The sequence below is a fragment of the Bubalus kerabau genome, chromosome 10 (genome assembly GCF_029407905.1).
Source record: "Bubalus kerabau isolate K-KA32 ecotype Philippines breed swamp buffalo chromosome 10, PCC_UOA_SB_1v2, whole genome shotgun sequence".
In the NCBI taxonomy this organism is placed as follows: domain Eukaryota; kingdom Metazoa; phylum Chordata; class Mammalia; order Artiodactyla; family Bovidae; genus Bubalus; species Bubalus kerabau.
In genome coordinates, this window is record NC_073633.1 from 68,362,586 (window position 1) to 68,383,175 (window position 20,590).

A 20,590-nucleotide genomic window follows, 5' to 3' on the forward strand; every position below is an offset into this window, starting at 1 on the left:
GTGTAAAATGTAGTGGATAACACGAAACCCTTTCCCAAAGTAGTTGTTCAGGTTGTATCCCCAAAAGCATTGTGAGAGATTTCCAGTTGCTCCAAAACTTCATCAACACTTTAAATTTTCTTTTTAACTTTTCAATTTGTATTTGGGTATAGCCAATTAATATATGTTGTGGTAGTTTCAAGGGAACAGCGAAGGAATTCAGTCATACATGTATCCATTTTTAAAAGGTATTCTGGTGGGTGTGTAGTGGTTTCTCATGATAGATTTAATTATCATTTAGTTGGGGATTAGTGAACTTGAGTACTTTTACAAGTATTTATTGGATATTTGTAGAGCCTCTTTTGAAAATGTTTCTTCAAAATTTTTACCATTTTTCTGATAAGTTGCCTCATTGTTGGAGACTTTGTGTATTCTGCATGTAAACCATTTGTCACCTGTATGAGTTGCAAATAATATTCTAATTGGGTTGCTTTTGAACTCTTACTGGCACCTTTTGCAGGACTGTAATATTTAATTTTAATATAGTTCAAATGATTGATGTTTTATTACCTATTAAAAATCTTTGTCTGTCTGTGCCCTGAAGATATTCTACTATATTATCTTCTAAAATTATAATTTACATTTCCCATTTAGATCTACAATAAATGAAAGTGATTCTGAGGATTGATGTGTGGTAAAAAATCTACTTTTGTTTTTTCTTATGGATAGTCAATTGCTAAGAATTGTTTATTGAAAATATCATCTCTCCTACACGACATTGCCCCTTTTGTCAAAGAACCAGATTGTTCTCCTTCTGGACTCTATTCTGTCATATTGCTTTATCCTTCCTTGCAATATTCCTCCCTCTCTTCATTAAATAGTTTATATGATACGTCTTTATATCTTGTACTATGAATACTTTAGTCTTCTTATTTAAGATGTTAGTGACTCTTAGCTTTTGTATTTTCATCTAAATTTTAGAGTTAATGTGTCAGTTTTGAAAATAAATAAGTCTGCTAGAACTATGATTGCCACTGTAACCAACTGATTACTTTAGGACAATGAGCACATTTATACATTTGGGCTTTAAATATGTGAACATATTTTATCTCTTCATTTATTTAGGTTTGATTAAATTTTGCTCAATAATGCTGTATAGTTCCGTTGGAATTTTACATAAATTTGATTAGATTTATTTCAAGGTATTTGATGTTTTGATACTATTCTAAATAGTATCACTTTTTATTTTAGTATTCTCTCTGTTGTATAAAGAAATAAAATTTTAAATAATGACCTTACTGCCTCACTGTGTTATTTATAATGTTATTAGAAAGTTCTCTTGTATATGAACACAAACGTATAGACTGCAATCAAAAGTAAAATTTTTCCCTTTCTCATCGTTACTCTTTTACTCCTTGTCTTTGCATTGGCTTTGGATAAAATAGAATGAAATGGAATGAAAATGATGATAGTAACAAATATTGCCTCACTTTTTATCTTGGAGGGAAAACTTTTAACATTTCAGATTTTTTTCTCATATTCTTTGAAGATGATATTTATCAAATTAAAATCTACTAGTTTTCTGAGCTTTTGTATAAATTGGTTATGACTTTGAATTGGTTTTTATTTCTATGCCATTCTTCATAGATATTTCTTTTTATTCACTAGTGAATTATACTGATTGATTTTTAAATGTAACTTTGGCAAATTTGGGGAAAGGGGGTTATGTTTAAAATTAATAGGAAAGTTGAAAGAAAAATATAAAAAAATCCCATACATTCAGATTCTCCAAATGCATAAATTTTCCCCGTTATGATTTTCTCTCTTTTTCTTTCTGAAGCAGAGTAATTGGCAATATTGTTCCCTTTATCCATAGTTCAGTTCAGTCGCTCCGTTGTATCCAACCCTTCATGAACCCTTCATGAACCCATGAACCGCAGCATGCCAGGCCTCCCTGTCCATCACCAACACCCAAGTCCACCCAAAACCATGTTCATTGAGTCGGTGATGCCATCCAACCATCTCATACTCTGTTGTGCCCTTCTCCTCCTGCCCTCAATCTTTCCCAGCATCAGTGTCTTTTCCAATGAGTCAGCTCTCTGCATCAGGTAGCCAAAGTATTGGAGTTTCATCTTCAACATCAGTCCTTCCAATGAACACCCAGGACTGATCTCCTTTAGGATGGACTGGTTGGATCTCCTTGCAGTCCAAGGGACTCTCAAGACTCTTCTCCAACACCACAGTTCAAAAGCATCAATTCTTTGGGGCTCAATTTCTTTATAGTCCAACTCTCACATCCATACATGACCACAGGAAAAACCATAGCCTTGACTAGATGAACCTTTGTTGGCAAAGTAATGTCTCTGTTTTTAATATGCTATCTAGGTTGGTCATAACTTTCCTTCCAAGGGTTAAGCGTCTTTTAATTTCATGGCTGCAGTCACCATCTGCAGTGATTTTGGAGCCCCCCCAAAACAAAGTCTGACACTGTTTCCACTGTTTCCCCAACTATTTCCCATGAAGTGATGAGACTGGATGCCATGATCTTAGTTTTATGAATGTTGAGCTTTAAGCCAACTTTTTCACTCTCCGCTTTCCCTTTCATCAAGAGGCTCTTTAGTTCTTCTTCACTTTCTGCCATAAGGGTGGTGTCATCTGCATATCTGAGGTTACTGATATTTCTCCCGGCAATCTTGATTCCAGCTTCTGCTTCCTCCAGCCCAGCGTTTCTCATGATGTATTCTGCATAGAAGTTAAATAAGCAGGGTGACAATATACAGCCTTGACATAATCCCTTTCCTATTTGGAACCAGTCTGCTGTTCCATGTCCAGTTCTAACTGTTCCTTCCTGACCTGCATACAGATTTCTCAAGAAGCAGGTCAGGTGGTCTGGTATTCACATCTGAAAGAGAAAATTCTGAAAGAGAATTTTCTACAGTTTATTGTGATCCACCCAGTCAAAGGCTTTGGCATAGTCAATAAAGCAGAAATAGATGTTTTTTCTGGAACTCTCTTGCTTTTTTGATGATCCAGCAGATGTTGGCAATTTGATCTCTGGTTCCTCTACCTTTTCTAAAACAAGCTTGAACATCTGGAAGTTCACAGTTCACGTATTGCTGAAGCCTGGCTTGGAGTATTTTAAGCATTACTTTACTAGCGTGTGAGATGAGTGCAATTGTGCAGTAGTTTGAGCATTCTTTGGCATTGCCTTTCTTTGGGATTGGAATGAAAACTGAACCTTTCCTGTCCTGTGGCCACTGCTGAGCTTTCCAAATTTGCTTGCATATTGAGTGCAGCATTTTCACAGCATCATCTTTCAGGATTTGAAATAGCTCAACTGGAATTCCATCACCTCTACTAGCTTTGTTTGTAGTGATGCTTCCTAAGGCCTACTTGACTTCACATTCCAGGATGTCTGGCTCTAGGTCAGTGATCACACTATAGTGATTATCTGGGTCATGAAGATCTTTTTTGTACAGTTCTTCTGTGTATTCTTGCCACCTCTTCTTAATATCTTCTGCTTCTGTTAGGTCCCTACCATTTCTGTCCTTTATTGAGCCCATCTTAGCATAAAATTTTCCCTTCATATCTCTAATCCATAAACTATTAATAATTAGCCTGTTTTCCTAAGAACTGAGGCATCTCCCCAGCAACTGTCAAAATCAAAAGTACAACTATAAAATCAAAGTTTACTTATCTATATTTAAGAATTAAAACATTTTTGTATATAAACACCAATACCATATATTAACACATATGTATGGAATTTAGAAAGATAGTAATGACAATCTTATGGCAGCAAAAGAGACGCAGATGTAAAGAACAGACTTTTGGACTCTGTGGGAGAAGGCAAGGGTGAGATGATCTGGGAGAATTGCACTGAAACATGTATATTACAATATGTATAACAGACAACCAGTTCAAGTTCAATGGGTGAAGCACAGCACTCAAAGTTGGTGCCCTGGGGCAACCCAGAGGGGTAAGATGAAGAGGGAGGTGGGAAGGAGGATCAGGATGGGAAGACACATGTGCACCCATGGCTAATTCATTTCAGTGTATGGCCAAAACCATCAAAATAATATAAAGTAATTATACTCCAATTAGAATAATAAAGTAATTTTTTTAAAAGGAAATCTTTTAGGCTGTTTTCAATTTTTTATATGTTACTGGCATTTTTCTGTAAAATTTTTGTGTATGATTTTTGCATTGCATCAATTTTTATGATAAGGCTAGATTGTACTTTTCTTTCATGTGGTACATTGTCAGATTTTCTATCAAGATTATTTTGGTTTCATAAAATGTTCTGAAAAGGGTTTTCACAGTTTATATTTTCTGTATTTGTCTACAATTATTATTATTTTCTTAAATCTTTAAAAAATTTTATAAGTGAATTCAGGCATTAGTATTCCAAAATTAAAAATAGTAAACATTTAATTTCATAATACATCACTTAGCTCAGAGTTTCTGTTTTTCTTGTGTCTATTTTAGTAAGTATTTTTCTTGATATTTATCTATTTATTATGTGTTTAAATTATTGGCATAAAATTAGTCATAAGTCATCTTAATAAAGTCATTTTAATTAGTCATTAGTCATCAATAAAATTTTAAGAGCCTATTTGTTAATGCATAATCTACATTTATTAAAATTCACCCTTTTTAGAAATATGGTTCTTCTGTTAGGTCCTTATCTTTTCTTTCCTTTATTGTGCCCATCGTTATATGAAATAGTCCCATGATCTCTCAATTTTCTTGAAAATATTTCTAGTCTTGCCCATTCTATTTTTATCCTCTATTTCTTTTCATTTTTTCATTTAAATGTACATCAGTCAGCTAGAGATAAACAAATTGTAATACATAGAAACAATAGATTGTTAGCAATTATAAAAGGACAAACTTCAAATCAATGCAAGAACATGGATGAATCTTACAAAAGACATGAAGAAAGACAAACAATTTCATTCCATTTATATGATAGTCTGGAGAAGGGAAAACTATAGAAACAAATCAAATCAGTGATTACCAGGGCCCATAGGTAGGAGTTGGGGATTTAGTACATAAAGGCACTTATTGGCATGATGGAAATATTCTGTATTTTGATTCTGATGGCGGTTACATGATTGATCACTGCCCCCTGTACAATGTCATAAACCTCCATCCGTAGTTCTCCAGGCACTCTATCAGATCTATTCCCTTGAATCTATTTGTCACTTCTACTGAATAATCATAAGGGATTTGATTTAGGTCCCTCCTGAATGGTCTAGTCATTTTCCCTACTTTATTCAATTTAAGTCTGAATTTTGCAGTAAGGAGTTCATGATCTGAGCCACAGTCAACTCCTGGTGTTGATTTTGCTGACTGTATAGAGCTTCTCCATCTTCAGCTGCAAAGAATATAATCAATTTGATTTCGGTGTTGACCATTAGTGATGTCCATGTGTAGAATCATCTCTTGTGTTGCTGGAAGAGGGTGTTTGCTATGACCAGTGCATTCTCTTGGCAAAACTCTGTAAGCCTTTGCCCAGCTTCATTTTGTACTCCAAGGCCAAATTTGCCTCTTACTCCAGGTATCTCTTGATTTCCTACTTTTGCATTTCAGTTCTCTATTATGAAAATGACATTTTTGGGGGTGTTAATTATAGACGATCCTGTATGTCTTCATAAAACCATTCAACTTTGGTTTTAGTGTGCATTTTTCTAATGAATAATAATACTAATCATCTTTTCGTGTGTTTACTGGCTATTTGTAAATCTGTTTTGCTCAAGTGTTTGTTCAGATCTTTTTCTCCTTTTAATTTTTAAATTTAAAGATGATTATTTCATATTCTGCTAATATTTTACATCTTTAGTTTTCAAATAACTGAAAGGGTTAATTCAAACATACTGGCAAAATGTATAGTATTTTATAATCTATATATTTCCAATAAAATGTGTAAAGTTGTGATACTGATTAAAAGTCTGAAGAAGTAAAAGAGACAAGAGCTTTTCGAGCTGTTAGAGAATTTATCATTTTTTCTGGACTGGATATAAAAACCAAAACTTATCTTTTGGTATTGGTCATGCTGAAAGAACATCTTCAGGAGGTTTTCCCAAACATACTAAAAAATGTTATTTTTATTTTCAGTCTACTTTGGTCCCTTTTTTTTTTAATTTAATTTTATTTTTAAACTTTACATAATTGTATTAGTTTTGCCAAATTTATAATTATTTATCCAAGTCGCCATACACTTATTCTAGGCAATTACTTTATGATTCTCTAATTCATTTTCAAGTAGAATTTTAAGCTCTTTTTCCCCCCTTGGATTTCTTGAACTGATGATATCTGTGAGAATTATGCTTTAAAAAGCAACACAGAAAGTTAACCAAAAGTAAAAAATTTTATGAGCAGTGAACACTATCATAGCAAATATTAGTACTCCATACTGTCAATATGATTCTATAGTTTGTTTGCAGATCTAATGAAATAACATATGACTCTCAGAAAATAAGAAGTTAAAGATTGACTTCTTAAATATGTCATGTCTTAGACCTAAGACTTTTTTTTGGCTCCAGGTAGGAGGCTGTATCCATTTGCTTCTTAGCTCTTTCTCCAATAAGACTATGTCTTTATCAGGTGGAGAGTTTGTGTTTTTCTTTCTCTCTTTTTTTTTAATAAATGGTAGTTAAAAACATGTAAGAAATGAGCAGGTCTCTTTTACTGCACCAGTTACATATAACCCCGTTGTAACTAATCGTCTGGAAGGAACCAAGGGAGGGCTTTATCATGTGCAACAGGGCACTCTATAGTGTGTAACATGCATTTCTTTCTTTGGACATAATCTGAATTAAAATGTTACTATTTCATTAATAAATATAATATTTAAATCAGCAAATTAAAAATCACCACTATGTGTTAAAACTCCCTTAGATGACACTTCACTAGTCAGAACACGGTAATTATTTTGAAAAATCAGCTATTCCAAGGTAACTGGGAAGGTACAATATTTTATAAAGTAAATTACCAGTTACCATCAACATTCATCAGGGACTCATTTGGATTTTATTACAGGTTGACATTTACTTATTTGCCCAATTTTAAAAATTACAGCGGTTGCATGACTGCCCCAGGGCGCAGCTGTAGAAAATTAACACACTAATCACATAAATTATCATAAATAAAAGGTTATAAAAGTAATAGCATACAATTTTTTAAAAGCAACTTATGACATCCCTAATAATACCTTAAATTTATATAGCACATTGAAATTGTCAAATCTCCTTTATCTCTATAGTTTTGAAGTTTAGAAACTCTGGCATAGGAATGCTATTATTGATACCATTTCAGAAGTGGGAAAGCAGAAAACCTAAAATAGCTGTTCAGTTGACCTAGGATTAAACAGCTAGATAGGTTCAAAGTCAAGTCAAGAGTTAAATCTCCTGAACTCCCAACACTCCATTTTTTCCCTCTGTATTTCTCTTTCATTGAAGAGTGGAATCGGAGAAGGCAATGGTACCCCACTCCAATACTCTTGCCTGGAAAATCCCATGGATGGAGGAGCCTGGAAGGCTGCAGTCCATGGGGTTGCTGAGGGTCGGACATGACTAAACGACTTCACTTTCGCTTTTCACTTTCATGCATTGGAGAAGGAAATGGCAACCCACTCCAGTGTTCTTGCCTGGAGAATCCCAGGGATGGGGCAGCCTGGTGGACTGATGTCTATGGGGTCGCACAGAGTCGGACACGACTGAAGTGACTCAGCGGCAGAAGAGTAGAATATCACTTACCCTCTGTGCTCCAATCTATCAACACATTTAGTGAACTGAAGATCACGAGTATATCCTGATCTACCTCCAGAGCCGCCAGTCTTGTCTAAGCAAACATTGTCTCTTGTCTAGACTACTTATTGTGATAATTTTCCTCCTTCTCGCCCCCATAAAATGCATATACTACAGAGTACCCAACTGATTAAAAAAAAAAAAATACAACTGAGTTTTACCATTTTAATTCTTATAGTGATCTATGGATCCATGTAATGTTACTCCCTCTTCAGTGTCATCTCTTATCACTCTCTACCACCCCAGCTCTGCTTCCTTTTCTCTGACTGTTGAGCATGCCAAGACTGATTCTCAGTTCAGTTCAGTTGCTCAGTCATGTCCGACTCTTTGTGACCCCATGAATGGCAGCATGCCAGGCCTCCCTGTCCATCACCAACTCTCGGAGTTCACTCAAACTCACGTCCATCAAGTTGGTGATGCCATCCAGCCATCTCATCCTCTGTCGTTCCCTTTTCCTCCTGCCCCCAGTCCCTCCCAGCATCAGAGTCTTTTCCAATCAGTCAACTCTTCGCATGAGGTGGCCAAAGTACTGGAGTTTCAGCTTTAGCATCATTCCTTCCAAAGAACACCCAGGACTGATCTCCTTTAGAATGGACTTGTTGGATCTCCTTGCAGTCCAAAAAGCATCAATTCTTGATGCTCAGCTTTCTTCACAGTCCAACTCTCACATCCATGCATGACCACTGGAAAAACCATAGCCTTGACTAGATGGACCTTTGTTGGCAAAGTAATGTCTCTGCTTTTGAATATGCTATCTAGGTTGGTCATAACTTTCCTTCCAAGGAGTAAGCATCTTTTAATTTTATGGCTGCAGTCACCATCTGCAGTGATTTTGGAGCCCAAAAAAATAAAGTCTGACACTCTTTCCACTGTTTCCCCATCTATTTGCCATGAAGTGATGGGACCGGATGCCATGATCTTCATTTTCTGAATGTTGAGTTTTAAGCCAACTTCTTCCCTCTCCTCTTTCACTTTCATCAAGAGGCTTTTGAATTCCTCTTCACTTTCTGCCATAAGGGTGGTGTCATCTGCATATCTGAGGTTATTGATATTTCTCCCAGCAGTCTTGATTCCAGCTTGTGCTTCTTCCAGCCAGCATTTCTCATGATGTACTCTGCATAGAAGTTAAATAAGCAGGGTGACAATATACAGCCTTGATGTACTCCTTTTCCTATTTGGAACCAGTCTGCTGTTCCATGTCCAGTTCTAACTGTTGCTTCCTGACCTGCATATAGGTTTCTCAATAGGCAGGTCAGGTGGTCTGGTATTCCCCATATGCTACTGGAGATCAGTGGAGAAATAACTCCAGAAAGAATGAAGGGATGGAGCCAAAGCAAAAACAATACCCAGTTGTGGATGTGGCTGGTGATAGAAGCAAGGTCTGATGCTGTAAAGAGCAATATTGCCTAGGAACCTGAAATGTTAGGTCCATGAATCAAGGCAAATTGGAAGTGGTCAAACAGGAGATGGCAAGAGTGAACATCAACATCCTAGGATTCAACGAACTAAAATGGACTGGAATGGGTGAATTGAACTCAGATGACCATTATATCTACTACTGCAGGCAGGAATCCCTTAGAAGAAACGGAGTAGCCATCATGGTCAACAAAAGAGTCTGAAATGCAGTACTTGGATGCAACCTCAAAAATGACAGAATGATCTCTGTTTGTTTCCAAGGCAAACCATTCAATACCACAGTAATCCAAGTCTATGCCCCAACCAGTAATGCTGAAGAAGCTGAAGTTGAACGGTTCTATAAAGATTGATCCTACCTCTGAGTTTTTGTTGTTCTTATATTTTGCTCTCTTTGGAATGTTCTATTCCCTGATTTTTTGCGGAACTTATTTCCTCTTTCTCAGAGACTTCCTTTGATAACCGAACCTAATCTGGCTTCTCCTCTTTCCTTTTTCTTTCCCTCATCCTGGCTTCCAGTCATTCTTTATCACAGGATTCTGTTTTATGTGTATAGCATATGTCTTTTGTTACCAGGAATTATCTCACCCATCTATTTATTTACTTGTTGATTGTACATCAATTCCGATGAATTATAAAATCCACAAAAGCATTGATTTTGTATATCTTGGTCACTTCCTGTAACAGATGCTGTTCATCCTCTACTCCTCCGCTCATGTCTCTTGAGGCCATCCTAGAAATCACCTGCACCTCCAGTTGACCCTTGTTTTATATTCCCAAAGCTTTCTATTTCCACACCTTCCTGCCTGAGGGCATTCTTTGGTCATTCTTCCTGGAAGACAAGAAATGCTGGAAAGTTGATGCTTCCAGGTACAATACTCAGTCAGTAAATAAAATCAGGAAATCATAAGTAAAATACACAGTTTTCTCTTTACTTGGGTAGACAATTATAAGGTCAAATTTATAGGCATGTTTTATATCTTTCAGAGTCTCCAGCATAACCACACACAGTAGTAAATAACTTATTCATGCACATTTCATTGACTCTTATTTATTTCTCTTTTCTTTGTTGTTCTTAATTAAAATCGAGATATTTTTACATTTCCATATCTCCAGTGCTTGTTCAGATTTGTCGTTCATTGTACTGTCACTCTCCCTGCTTTGTTTCTATCCTCCTTTTTTCTACCCTAGCTTGTCTTGCCAATGCTAATGATTTTTCTTTATGATTTCCTCCTCTGGTTTGTAGTAATTTATTTTTCATCTGTATGATGTTTAAGAGCAATTTATGTTAGTATACAGTGAGCACTGAATACTTTGGTGATTGGTCAGCAATTCTTGTAGGGTATATTTAGGTAAAAATGAGAATGAATCCCTTATGACATTCCTTTCCTATACAAAGGAATGGATTTTCATGGCAAATGCCTGGTCACTCCAAATGAATTTGGCTCCTTTTCCTCAATACCCATGCTTTCTTCTTCTGTAGTTGAATTTATGGCCACCCCCCAAAAGACTATATTTTCTTGCCTCTTTCAAAAAGATGTGGCCCTATGAATAAGCTTTGGACAAAAGGATGAGACAATGAAGGAGATATGGGCAATTTCATATATATGCCTTTGAAAGGAACAGATGTGTCTTTTCCTTTCCATATTCCCCTACTTTCTGGCTATAATAAAGATGTGGTGGTGCGATGTTCTTGGGCAACATAGAAAAAAAAGTTGGATCCTTGCAACATGGATGGAACTCCATATCCATACCTGGTTTCTTAGGACCCTGTGAAGCAAGCTGCTATACCGGTGTAGGCTTAATGTGAAGGAGATAAAAACTACCTAGTTTCAGCTAACCATGTTTTGCATCTTAGTTCCGTGGAGCTGACCCATGGATGGTCCTAATGATTAGGGATGTCCAGCAGAAGATCACACTGTTACAGTCTCTCTCTTTTCTTCCTTTCTCTTCATTCTCTCTTTCTTTATCTTTCTCTCTCTCTCTCTCTTTATATATATATATATATATAACATACATTTATTTCTATATTAAATTGGCACACACCCATAAAAATCAAAACACATATAACTAGAACATGTGATGTATAAAAAGAACACATTTCTTAAAAAGGATGGATTATTTGGAATGTTTCTCCTCAAAATAATGTGATACAGATTTACTCTCTTTGAGGTTATCTGTGAGATCTATGCATGGGTGTGATAGTATGCAGGAATAATAGCAAGGACATATTCTGTAGTATTCTCCCATCATAGTAGGGATCCCTAGCCTGATTCTTTTGACAGATGTTAATATAGAATTTGAATTACAAGTAATCTAACCATGGGTGAAAGATAATAGTGTTTGACATAGCTGTTTCAAAGTATCACTGGAGAAATTGTAACACATGAAAATTAAAAGTTATTTTTCATCTTTTGTGGTTACCTCTGAGTTAGTTGTATTATTCAGCCAATTACACTCTCAGGTATTCTAATTCTGTTTTTAACATTATGATAGCGAAACTCTACATGTTTGTGTGAATTGTAAATAAGAAAGTGTATATACTAAGTAGTGAAAGTGAAGTCGCTCAGTCATGTCCGACTCTTTGCGACCCCATGGACTGTAGCCTTCCAGGCTCCTCTGTCCATGGGATTCTCCAGGCAAGAGTACAGGAGTGGGTTGCCATTTCCTTCTCTAGGGGATCTTCCTGACCCAGGGACTGAACCTGGGTCTCCCGCATTCCAGGCAGACGCTTTAACCTCTGCGCCATCAGGGAAGCCTACTAAGGTCTACTAAGTAGACCACCCCACAATTCTATAGCCCTCTTCCACTTTCAAACCATGTCCTGAATGGCTCAAAACAAAGCAAGTGGAGTGTGTGAACATGCTTGATTCTTTCTCATGTACTCCTGTAGCTTAGGAATCTGTTGATATAGAGCATCTCAGTGTGCTTACTTGTCTTCTGACTTCTGGGTAGGCACTGTCAGTGATCATCAAGGAGGGAGATAAAAGATCTGACTTCTTCTGGGTGATCACAGCATGAATTGTCCTCAAAAGAAAAATCACTGCTCTTCAAGGTGGCTCTCTTCACATAGACATTTTGTTTCCAGGTTGTGATGAGTCTGTTATTCTCTGCCCCTTTAGGCCTAGAGACAGTACCAGCTGCAGTGTACATACAGCATTATTTTTTTTGGTGTATCTACTCACAACTTGTAAATAGCTCATTTTTTTAATATACTGTATTCAGATATCCCCATTTAAGTGTATCATATATTTCTTCCCAGAACCTGACTGCTATAGTTTGAAAAATCAGCTTTTAGTGAATATTTCAAGGGAGATTTCTTCTTTCTTTATTCTTGCAATATTTCTCACATATTCTTACACTTGTTTAAATGTTACAGTAGATTCAGTAGTTAGAGCGGAAAAGATTTAGGACTGAAAATCATTATGCCAAATTAGAAAAGCACATCATGCTGAGTTCTGTGAAGACATTAATATTACTTTGCTATACACTATGTTCATAAGGATCTCAATCATTTTTATCTATTTCTGCTTTTTTGATTCCCAGAAAAATCACTCCCCCCCCCCAATATATATTCTTTCCTTGGGCTTCCTGGTGGCTCAGCAGTAAAGAATCTGCCTGCAATGCAGGAGCCACAGGAGATGCGGGTTCAATCCCTGTGTCTAGAAGTACCCCTAGAGGAGGGCATGGCAACCACTCCAGTATTCTTGCCTGGAGACACTCATAGACAGAGGAGCCTGTGGGCTGTAGTCCATGGAGTCATGAAGAGTCAGACATGACTGAAGTGACTGAGTACACATGCATATTCTTTCCTTGGAAGCCTTAAATCAAATCTAGCCTAAATCAAATGTCTCTCAGACTTCTTTTTTTGGAGGCAAACCTCCTATTTAGATTAGCATGGAAGTTTTTCTTTTATTTACCTCTCTTCAATGCTTGTAATGAGTATCATATTTTCATGAAGACTCTTTTTAAAAAAAAGTCTTTTATTACTTTTAAAAAAATTCCTAAAAGGTTTATGGAAGACTGTAATTTCAAAGCTTTCGGCAGTTTTCTGTATTAAAGAGGTTGTGACATGAATTTACCTTTGCAGTTTCTCTTTTTAATAAAAAAAATTACAAAACTGTGATCTTTAATTATGCAAATATAAGGCAAGTATTGAACAATTATTCCTGAGAAAGGCATGCGTTAAAATAGAATCCTTTTATTTTTAACAAGTTTTTCTTGGTGTTACTAAAGGTCAAAAGTTTTAATGTAGATTATTAAGAAATGTTACAGATTATCCTTGAAATTCAAAAGAAATATAAACTTGCCTCCTAAAAATCAGTGATAAAAGTAAGAAATCAGTGAATAGACATTTTAAGACTAGAAAGCCAAGTATTCTGGTTCGTACATGTGAATGGGAATCTAGTCAGATATTCTGCAAATATTCTGCCTTGTGGTCAAGTAATGGTTTCTTTTTTATGTAACAATTTAGATTTCATCATCCCTGAACATTTTCACTTACTCTTGGGAGGAATGCTTGTATTTTGTCTTGTCCAACAAGTCATTTTATTAGATTGGCAGCAGGTGTCACAGAGAGAGTAAGAAAAGATGTGCAAGCCTGATTTTCATCCCAGAGCAGTGGAAATATAGTCAAAAGGAGATTGGGCTGGGCAACAGAAACTCGACCTGGACCAGAACTGATGTCCCAAAACTGGATCAGTACTTCGCTTTAGGATACAATATCCTGCAACTGTATGTGCCAGAATCATTCTATGGTTATTCATCAAGTAGGTTCGCCTTAAGATGTGGAGATGGGTATCCTCTGAGAGCTTTAGAAATACTGAGTATAGATCTTTCTTGTGAGAGGAGACAAGAAAGGAGGGCTGGAGAGATGAACTGGGGTTTTGGCCATGAGGTGTTTTCCTCTCTGAGCTCTGTGGGTATTGCCCTTGGAATAAGGGCAGTTGGGAGAGAATATGTCCTTGTGCAATAGGTAGTTCACCTGGTGCTTCAGGTGAAGTGAAATGTATACGCCTACTCTGAGGAATCTAGAAACTATTTGGGGAAGTAAGACTAATGAAGAAATTGCTACAGAATACTGAGATGCAATTTTGAATTACTGTAATTTCAGGACTAACAAATAATATGACCTTGTTTTGTAACTCGAGAAAGAAATGGCAGCTCACTCCAGTGTTCTTCCCTGGTGAATCCCATGGATAGAGCTACCTGGCAGGCTGCAGTCCACTGGTCTCAAAGAGTTGGAAATGACTGAAGCAACTTAGCACATTATATAATTAAAAGCTTGCCATATATAATTATTTTCATTTAATTTTGTAGAAGATAACCAATGAAGTTTGGTTTCTCCATTCTTGACCAGGCTTGATTAGAATAAAGGTGATGTTTTCTGCATAAGCTTCCTATCTTTTCTAAGTATCAACCAGAGTGGGGGTTGGCATTAGCAGTAGAATACAAGGTTCTAGAAATTCAAATTACTTTATTTTCTATTTTCATTCATTTATACATAAGTGCAATCCAGTTAAACATAAAGGGCAGCCTCCCAAGAGAAAATAATCTTAAGGGCTCTCAAAATTGGGCAATTTGTAGCAAGGGGTAATCATCGTATTATCAGTTTATAAGAATAGCTACCATTTATGAAGTACTTACTGTTTTGCTAATATGCTTTGCATATTTTATCTGTAGTCCTTTTTAAAACAATGCAGATGAAGTGTTATTATTCTTATTGATGACAAAGCTAGAGACTCAGAGATGTTAAGTGACTTACTATAGATAGCATGGCTAATAAGTGGCTGTGTAAAGATTCAGACTGAATTTGGGTTGGATCCCATGCCAATGAGTTCAGCCAGCCAGAGTACTGCCAGAAAGTTTTGTTCAGATGATGTACCTATGAGTTCTTTGGTCTTTTTTTTTTTCCCTTTTCTTTTCATTTTTACTTCATAAGCTAACCAAGCTATCTTCTTTCCACAATACTGTCTATGACTTGGTCATCCAAATGATAAATCTCTTTTGTCATTACCTATTGATATATCTCATGAATACCACTTAAGTTAGTTTATGACTTCTAGTGAGTAGCCAGTCTCTTTTCAGAGAGTAAGAGGCTGCAGGTTCTTTGACTGACATAACATCATTTACTACATCAGTTCCTAAATTATTTGAATTGTTTGCCTTATTCATCTTCACTCACAGCTAATCCAAAATTGACTAGAGTTGGGATCAATGAGATTCAAATTAAATCTTATACCTTTATTTGAATCATTAGTCAGATAGATTTGATTTACATCTTTCTATTCCCTACTCCACCAGAAGCATTTACTTGACACAGCTTAAGCCATATTACATAATTTTCACAAGTCAGACAAGAATGTCAATTTAAGTTTTAGAAACTACACCGTGTACATTTGCAGTGATTTATAATGTTATCTTATTAGATTAATTCTACAGCTGTATCAGAAAACTGCACATCTAGATTTGTACATCTAGACAGTTTTACATTCATCATCTTCAGTTTCTTCCAGAAAGATGCATTTTTCACAAGGTTTGAGCTGTTTCTTAGATGAGCTGCTTGAATTTTGCATAAATGAAGTCTCTCAAATATGGTGGGAAACTTTACTAAAATATTCTGAAACAGAAAGATCACTTTTGGGTTATACTGCAACTGTTGGTTTTGTTTCATGCCATCTTGCCATTAAGTCTCAAATGAATGAAGGCTAGTACGTAGAAATACAAATAGTTATTTGCTAGGTACTGTGCCAAATGCTTCACCTCCATGATTTTATTTAATTCTTATATGCACATTCAGAGGCAGGTTTTATTATCCGTGTTTTATTTATCAAAACAAAACAAAACCACACACAAAGAGGTAAGCGATAATATGCCAAAAGCCACAATGTCCAAATGACTCTCAAATTCTTTCTTTAGCCACTACACTACAGTGTGTGCCTCCCTGGGCCGCACTCGACATCTAACTCATTATTTCTGGACTGTTTATTTTAGTGGTTGCCCTGCCCCTTCTTTGCACCTTCCGTCCTTGATTTGATCCACATCATTTTTGAAAATTATGTTACTCTTTTGAAATTTAGCAATGTTTAAAACTGCTCAAATTTGGTAAGAAAGGAGGGAAACATAGCTCAATCTAGCCTACTTATTTACCAAGGTAAGACAAAAAAGATATGCCCATGTTATGTGTGAGATAAGATGATGTTCTAAAATATCAAGTTACTTATCCAGGTATCAGCAAGGAGGACTAGGGCCAGCAAAGGAAGCTGAGGTCTCTCTTCATTTTAATTCTTTGGAAAGTATATGTTGTCTTTGTCCTTGTGAGAGTGAACAGCTAAATTATGTTCTTTAACGATAGTTGTTGTTGTTTAGTCACTAAGTCGTGTCTGACTCTTTTGTGATCCCATGGACCATAGCCCTCAAAACTACTCTGTCCATCCATGGGATTTCCCAGGCAAAAATACTGGAGTGGTTTGCCATTTCCTTCACCAGGGGATTTTCTTGACTTAGGGGCTGAAACTGTGTCTCCTGCATTGGCAGGCAGATTCTTTAACCCTGAGCCACCCGGGTAGATATCACTTAAAACTTACTGTCAGGCCCTCTGATTGGAGATATGTGTAACACTGACTTACTGTGACCTAGGAAAGGCTGCCAAGGATGTCTTCAACAAAGGATATGCGTTTGGCATGGTCAGATAGATCTGAGAACCAAGTTATGTAGTGGAGTGGAATTTTCTACTTCTGGTCATGTTTATACCAATATAGGGAGGGCAACCTAGAGGTCAAATACAAAGTCTGTAACTGTGGGCTGACCCTCACCCAAGGTGGTACACAGACAGTACTCTTGGAAGAGAAATCTCTTTGGAGAATAAGTTGGCTGAAGGGTTGAAACTGACTCTTGATACCATTTTTGTACTAAAAATGGTATCAAGAAAAGAAAAGAAGAGTGGAAAATTAAAGGCCTCATATAAACAGGATTGTTTCAGTCTTGACAGTAGCATTGATATAGATTTTTCTAGACCAACCATCTATGATTGGGCTATGCTGGCCTTTGAAGGTTGGTTTGCAGGCTATCAGATGAATTTTGACACAGCCAAATCCAAACTGTCACAGAATAATTTTCCACTGGGTTACGAGGCCACAGACTTCCAGCTGCACACTCACATGAACAATGGCACTGAATTTGGAGGGTCCATCTACCAAAAGATGAACGAGACGATTGAAACATCAATAAACCTAATGTGGACGATCAGCAGTGATGACAGCCTTTAAGGCATCCCTGCTAAGTACAACCTGGATATAGAACTTCTCTATCTGATAAAGTAAATAGTATCAGTCTGATTGAATTGGGTTATACTCAGACCCTTTGACCCAGAGTGAAACTCACCCTGTCAGCTCTAATTAATAGAAAGAATATCAATGCAGGAGGCCACAAGTTAGGGCTGGGATTTGAACTAGGTTTTAAGTAAAGCATCAGCATGTCCCTAGAGATGAAGAGAAATGAACCCACTATATTTTGACCTTAAAATTCTTCTGTGAAATTTCAATAGTGCGAACTTTTTATTATTCTGAAGAATTGTAATCCTCTCCACACTGAGGCCTACCTAATAAGTCCATCCTAAGGGAGGTACTTGAAGGAATGTCTAGAAGTTGTCATGTTCCTGCTGCATTTCAGTTCAGTTCTGCAGTGTTATTTTAAACGTCTTCCTCAGCAATAGTGTAGTGTCATGTTAGAAAGGAGTTGACCCAACCCTCCAGTTGTCCTTCACGTCCTACATGTCATACACCACTTTTTTATGACCTTGTAATGTATTTGCCTCTGTACTATAGTGGAATCTTTGGTTTTGCATTGGAATAAAATAAAATAAACCCATCATATTTGGAACATAAAAAAATAAAAACAAAAACATATTGTGTAAAAGGATAAAGTTTAGAGGTCACCATTTCTAAAAAGGAAGGACAAACTTGGATTTTCTAAGGTTAGGATCCAAAATACAGTTTGTGTCATAGTATATGAAGCTAGGTTGATAATGAAAATGAAAGAGAATGGAAGCAAGTATTACCTTTATTCATAGTCAGATGTCACAGATAAAAGAATTTATAATGCATTAATAGAACAAATATTAAATACAATTGAAGGATATAGGGAGATTTTCCAAGAAAAATTAACATAATGTGATAAATTCAAAGATTTCAACAAGTCATTAAATCTGTTTCAAAGTAGCTGTATAATTGTACCATCAGAAGAATTTTAATTATCCATAAGAGTTCATGGTAACTGAAGCATTGAATGAAGATGAAAACTTTTTTTTTAAGATTTCTTACAATTAGATAATATATGAAAACAAATGTGCAGTTAGCATAAGTTACAAAATTTTTAAAAATGTTTAGCTGGTATGGTCAAGAAATTCTGCACTCCTCTGAATTAAGTAATGTTACTAAATAGACAAGTTTTTAGAAAATATCAAATCGCTAATGATGACATAGCACTCCTTAAAGGGAATTGACACTATTCTAACACCTTGAAAAATGAGGAACAAATTTAATTTCATGATAATAAATCTTAGTTGTTTTAAAGCGTGAAATAACATTGTGTTTTCTAGTATTTTAGTTTCTTCTTACATCATAGATAATCCACACAAGAAGTATGACGACTCTCAAAAATGACACATTATCATTCTCTTATTATAATAGTGGTTGTAGAAGTCTATTAGGCACAGTTAATTTGTCCCTAATCACTTTTGTGTGCTTAGTCGCTTCAGATGTGTCCGACTGTGTGCGACCTTGTGAACTGTAGTCAGCCGAGCTCCTCTGTCCATGGGGATTTTCTGGGCAAGAATACCAGGGTGGGTTGCCATGCCCTCCTCCAGAGGATCTTCCTGACCCAGGGTTCGGACTGGTATCGTTTATGTCTCCTGCATTGGCAGGCAGGTTCTTTACCACTAGCACCACCTGGGAAGCCCCTCTAATCACTTTTACTTTCCCCCATTTGTATTCAGCTTCAGAATGAAAACCCCGTTGTTCCCCATCTGTGGCTAACCTTGACTGCTTTCTCTGCCCATTTTATTTCAGCAGTTTGGGCAAGCCAGCTAACTAAAAAATTCTGTGTAGTGCATAGAAAGATGACAAAAAATAAATTTCTCAATTCTATACAAAGTTCCTTAAAGAGATTGAAAAATACTCAATTTTTGTATTGCTGCATAGTTTTACAAAGAGGGACAACCAGTTTTAAGTTTTATATGCTACTAGAAGTATCTCACTTTGTTGTATTTATTCATGGTTATTGCATTTTTAATCCCATAAACACGGAACTGGAAAAAATATATAGATAATATCATAATGTATTATTATGGAATATATTTTTGTATTTATATAAAATTTATATTTATAAATTATATGTGCTTAGTCACTTCAGTCATGTCTGACCATAACCCATGAGGCTCCTCTGTCCATGGGATTTTCCTGGAAAGAATATTGGAGTGGGTAGCCATGTTCTCCTCCAGGGGATCTTCCTGACCCAGGGATCAAATCTGTGCCTTCTCTTTGCAGGCAGGTACTTTACCTTCTAAGCCACTGGAGAAGGCAGATAAATCATATATTATAGTATATTATTATATAATACATTTTTGTATTTATATGAAATTTATATTAATAAATCATAGATACATTTAAGGAAAAACTCACGTACCCTCATCTGTCTTTGGATTTATCTCAATCCAAAGGTAAGCTATAGAATTTAAAAATGTGTGGAAGTTTAAGGCTATTGGATTAATGAATGGTTTAAATAGAGATAAGTATTATTTCAGTTATGTGTCCATAAGGTTCTTTTGCAATTATTTTAATTCAGTGACCTTTTATAGTTCCATCTGAGTCAAAGAATTCTGCAGTGCTGGTAGAAACTTTGTAACATTTTATAAATAGAAGTTGAATGAAAAATAGAAGAATAGAAGAGCTAACTGTGTCTACAGATAAATAAATATTCTTCAAAATAGTGATTGGTCTTGGGTGACAAAGCTTTGCTTTTGTGATAAAAAGCTTGCTAACAGTGTTTTAATTGAAACTTTTAATCTGAATGTTGTCTGAATTGTGTTAAATGTTACTTTCCTACCTTAATTCAGATTTTCTTAATCTTCATTTTCACATTGAGTATTGTTACACTGTCTGCCTCATTATGCTAAAGAAAGATGAAGTAAGCTATTAACATTCTGAACAGCCTATGAGATGTTATGATATAGAATGTCATTCATTTTTATGAGTTGGCTGTCAGTGTGGGCTGCAATAAAGTTATAATTCCTTCCTGGCATTATGTGATAGCTGATATTGCTGCAAAATCCTTATTAAAATTTCAATAATTGTAAATTAAAACAAAAATAAATGGTGTTTTTATGAAAT

The 20,590-nt window shown here is 36.0% G+C and overlaps 1 pseudogene; it reads left to right on the forward strand.

Moving 5' to 3' along the window:
- LOC129622112 (voltage-dependent anion-selective channel protein 3-like) overlaps positions 1-17,568 on the forward strand; it is a 92,674-nt pseudogene extending 75,106 nt beyond the window's left edge.
- Positions 17,569-20,590: the final 3,022 nt, after the last annotated feature.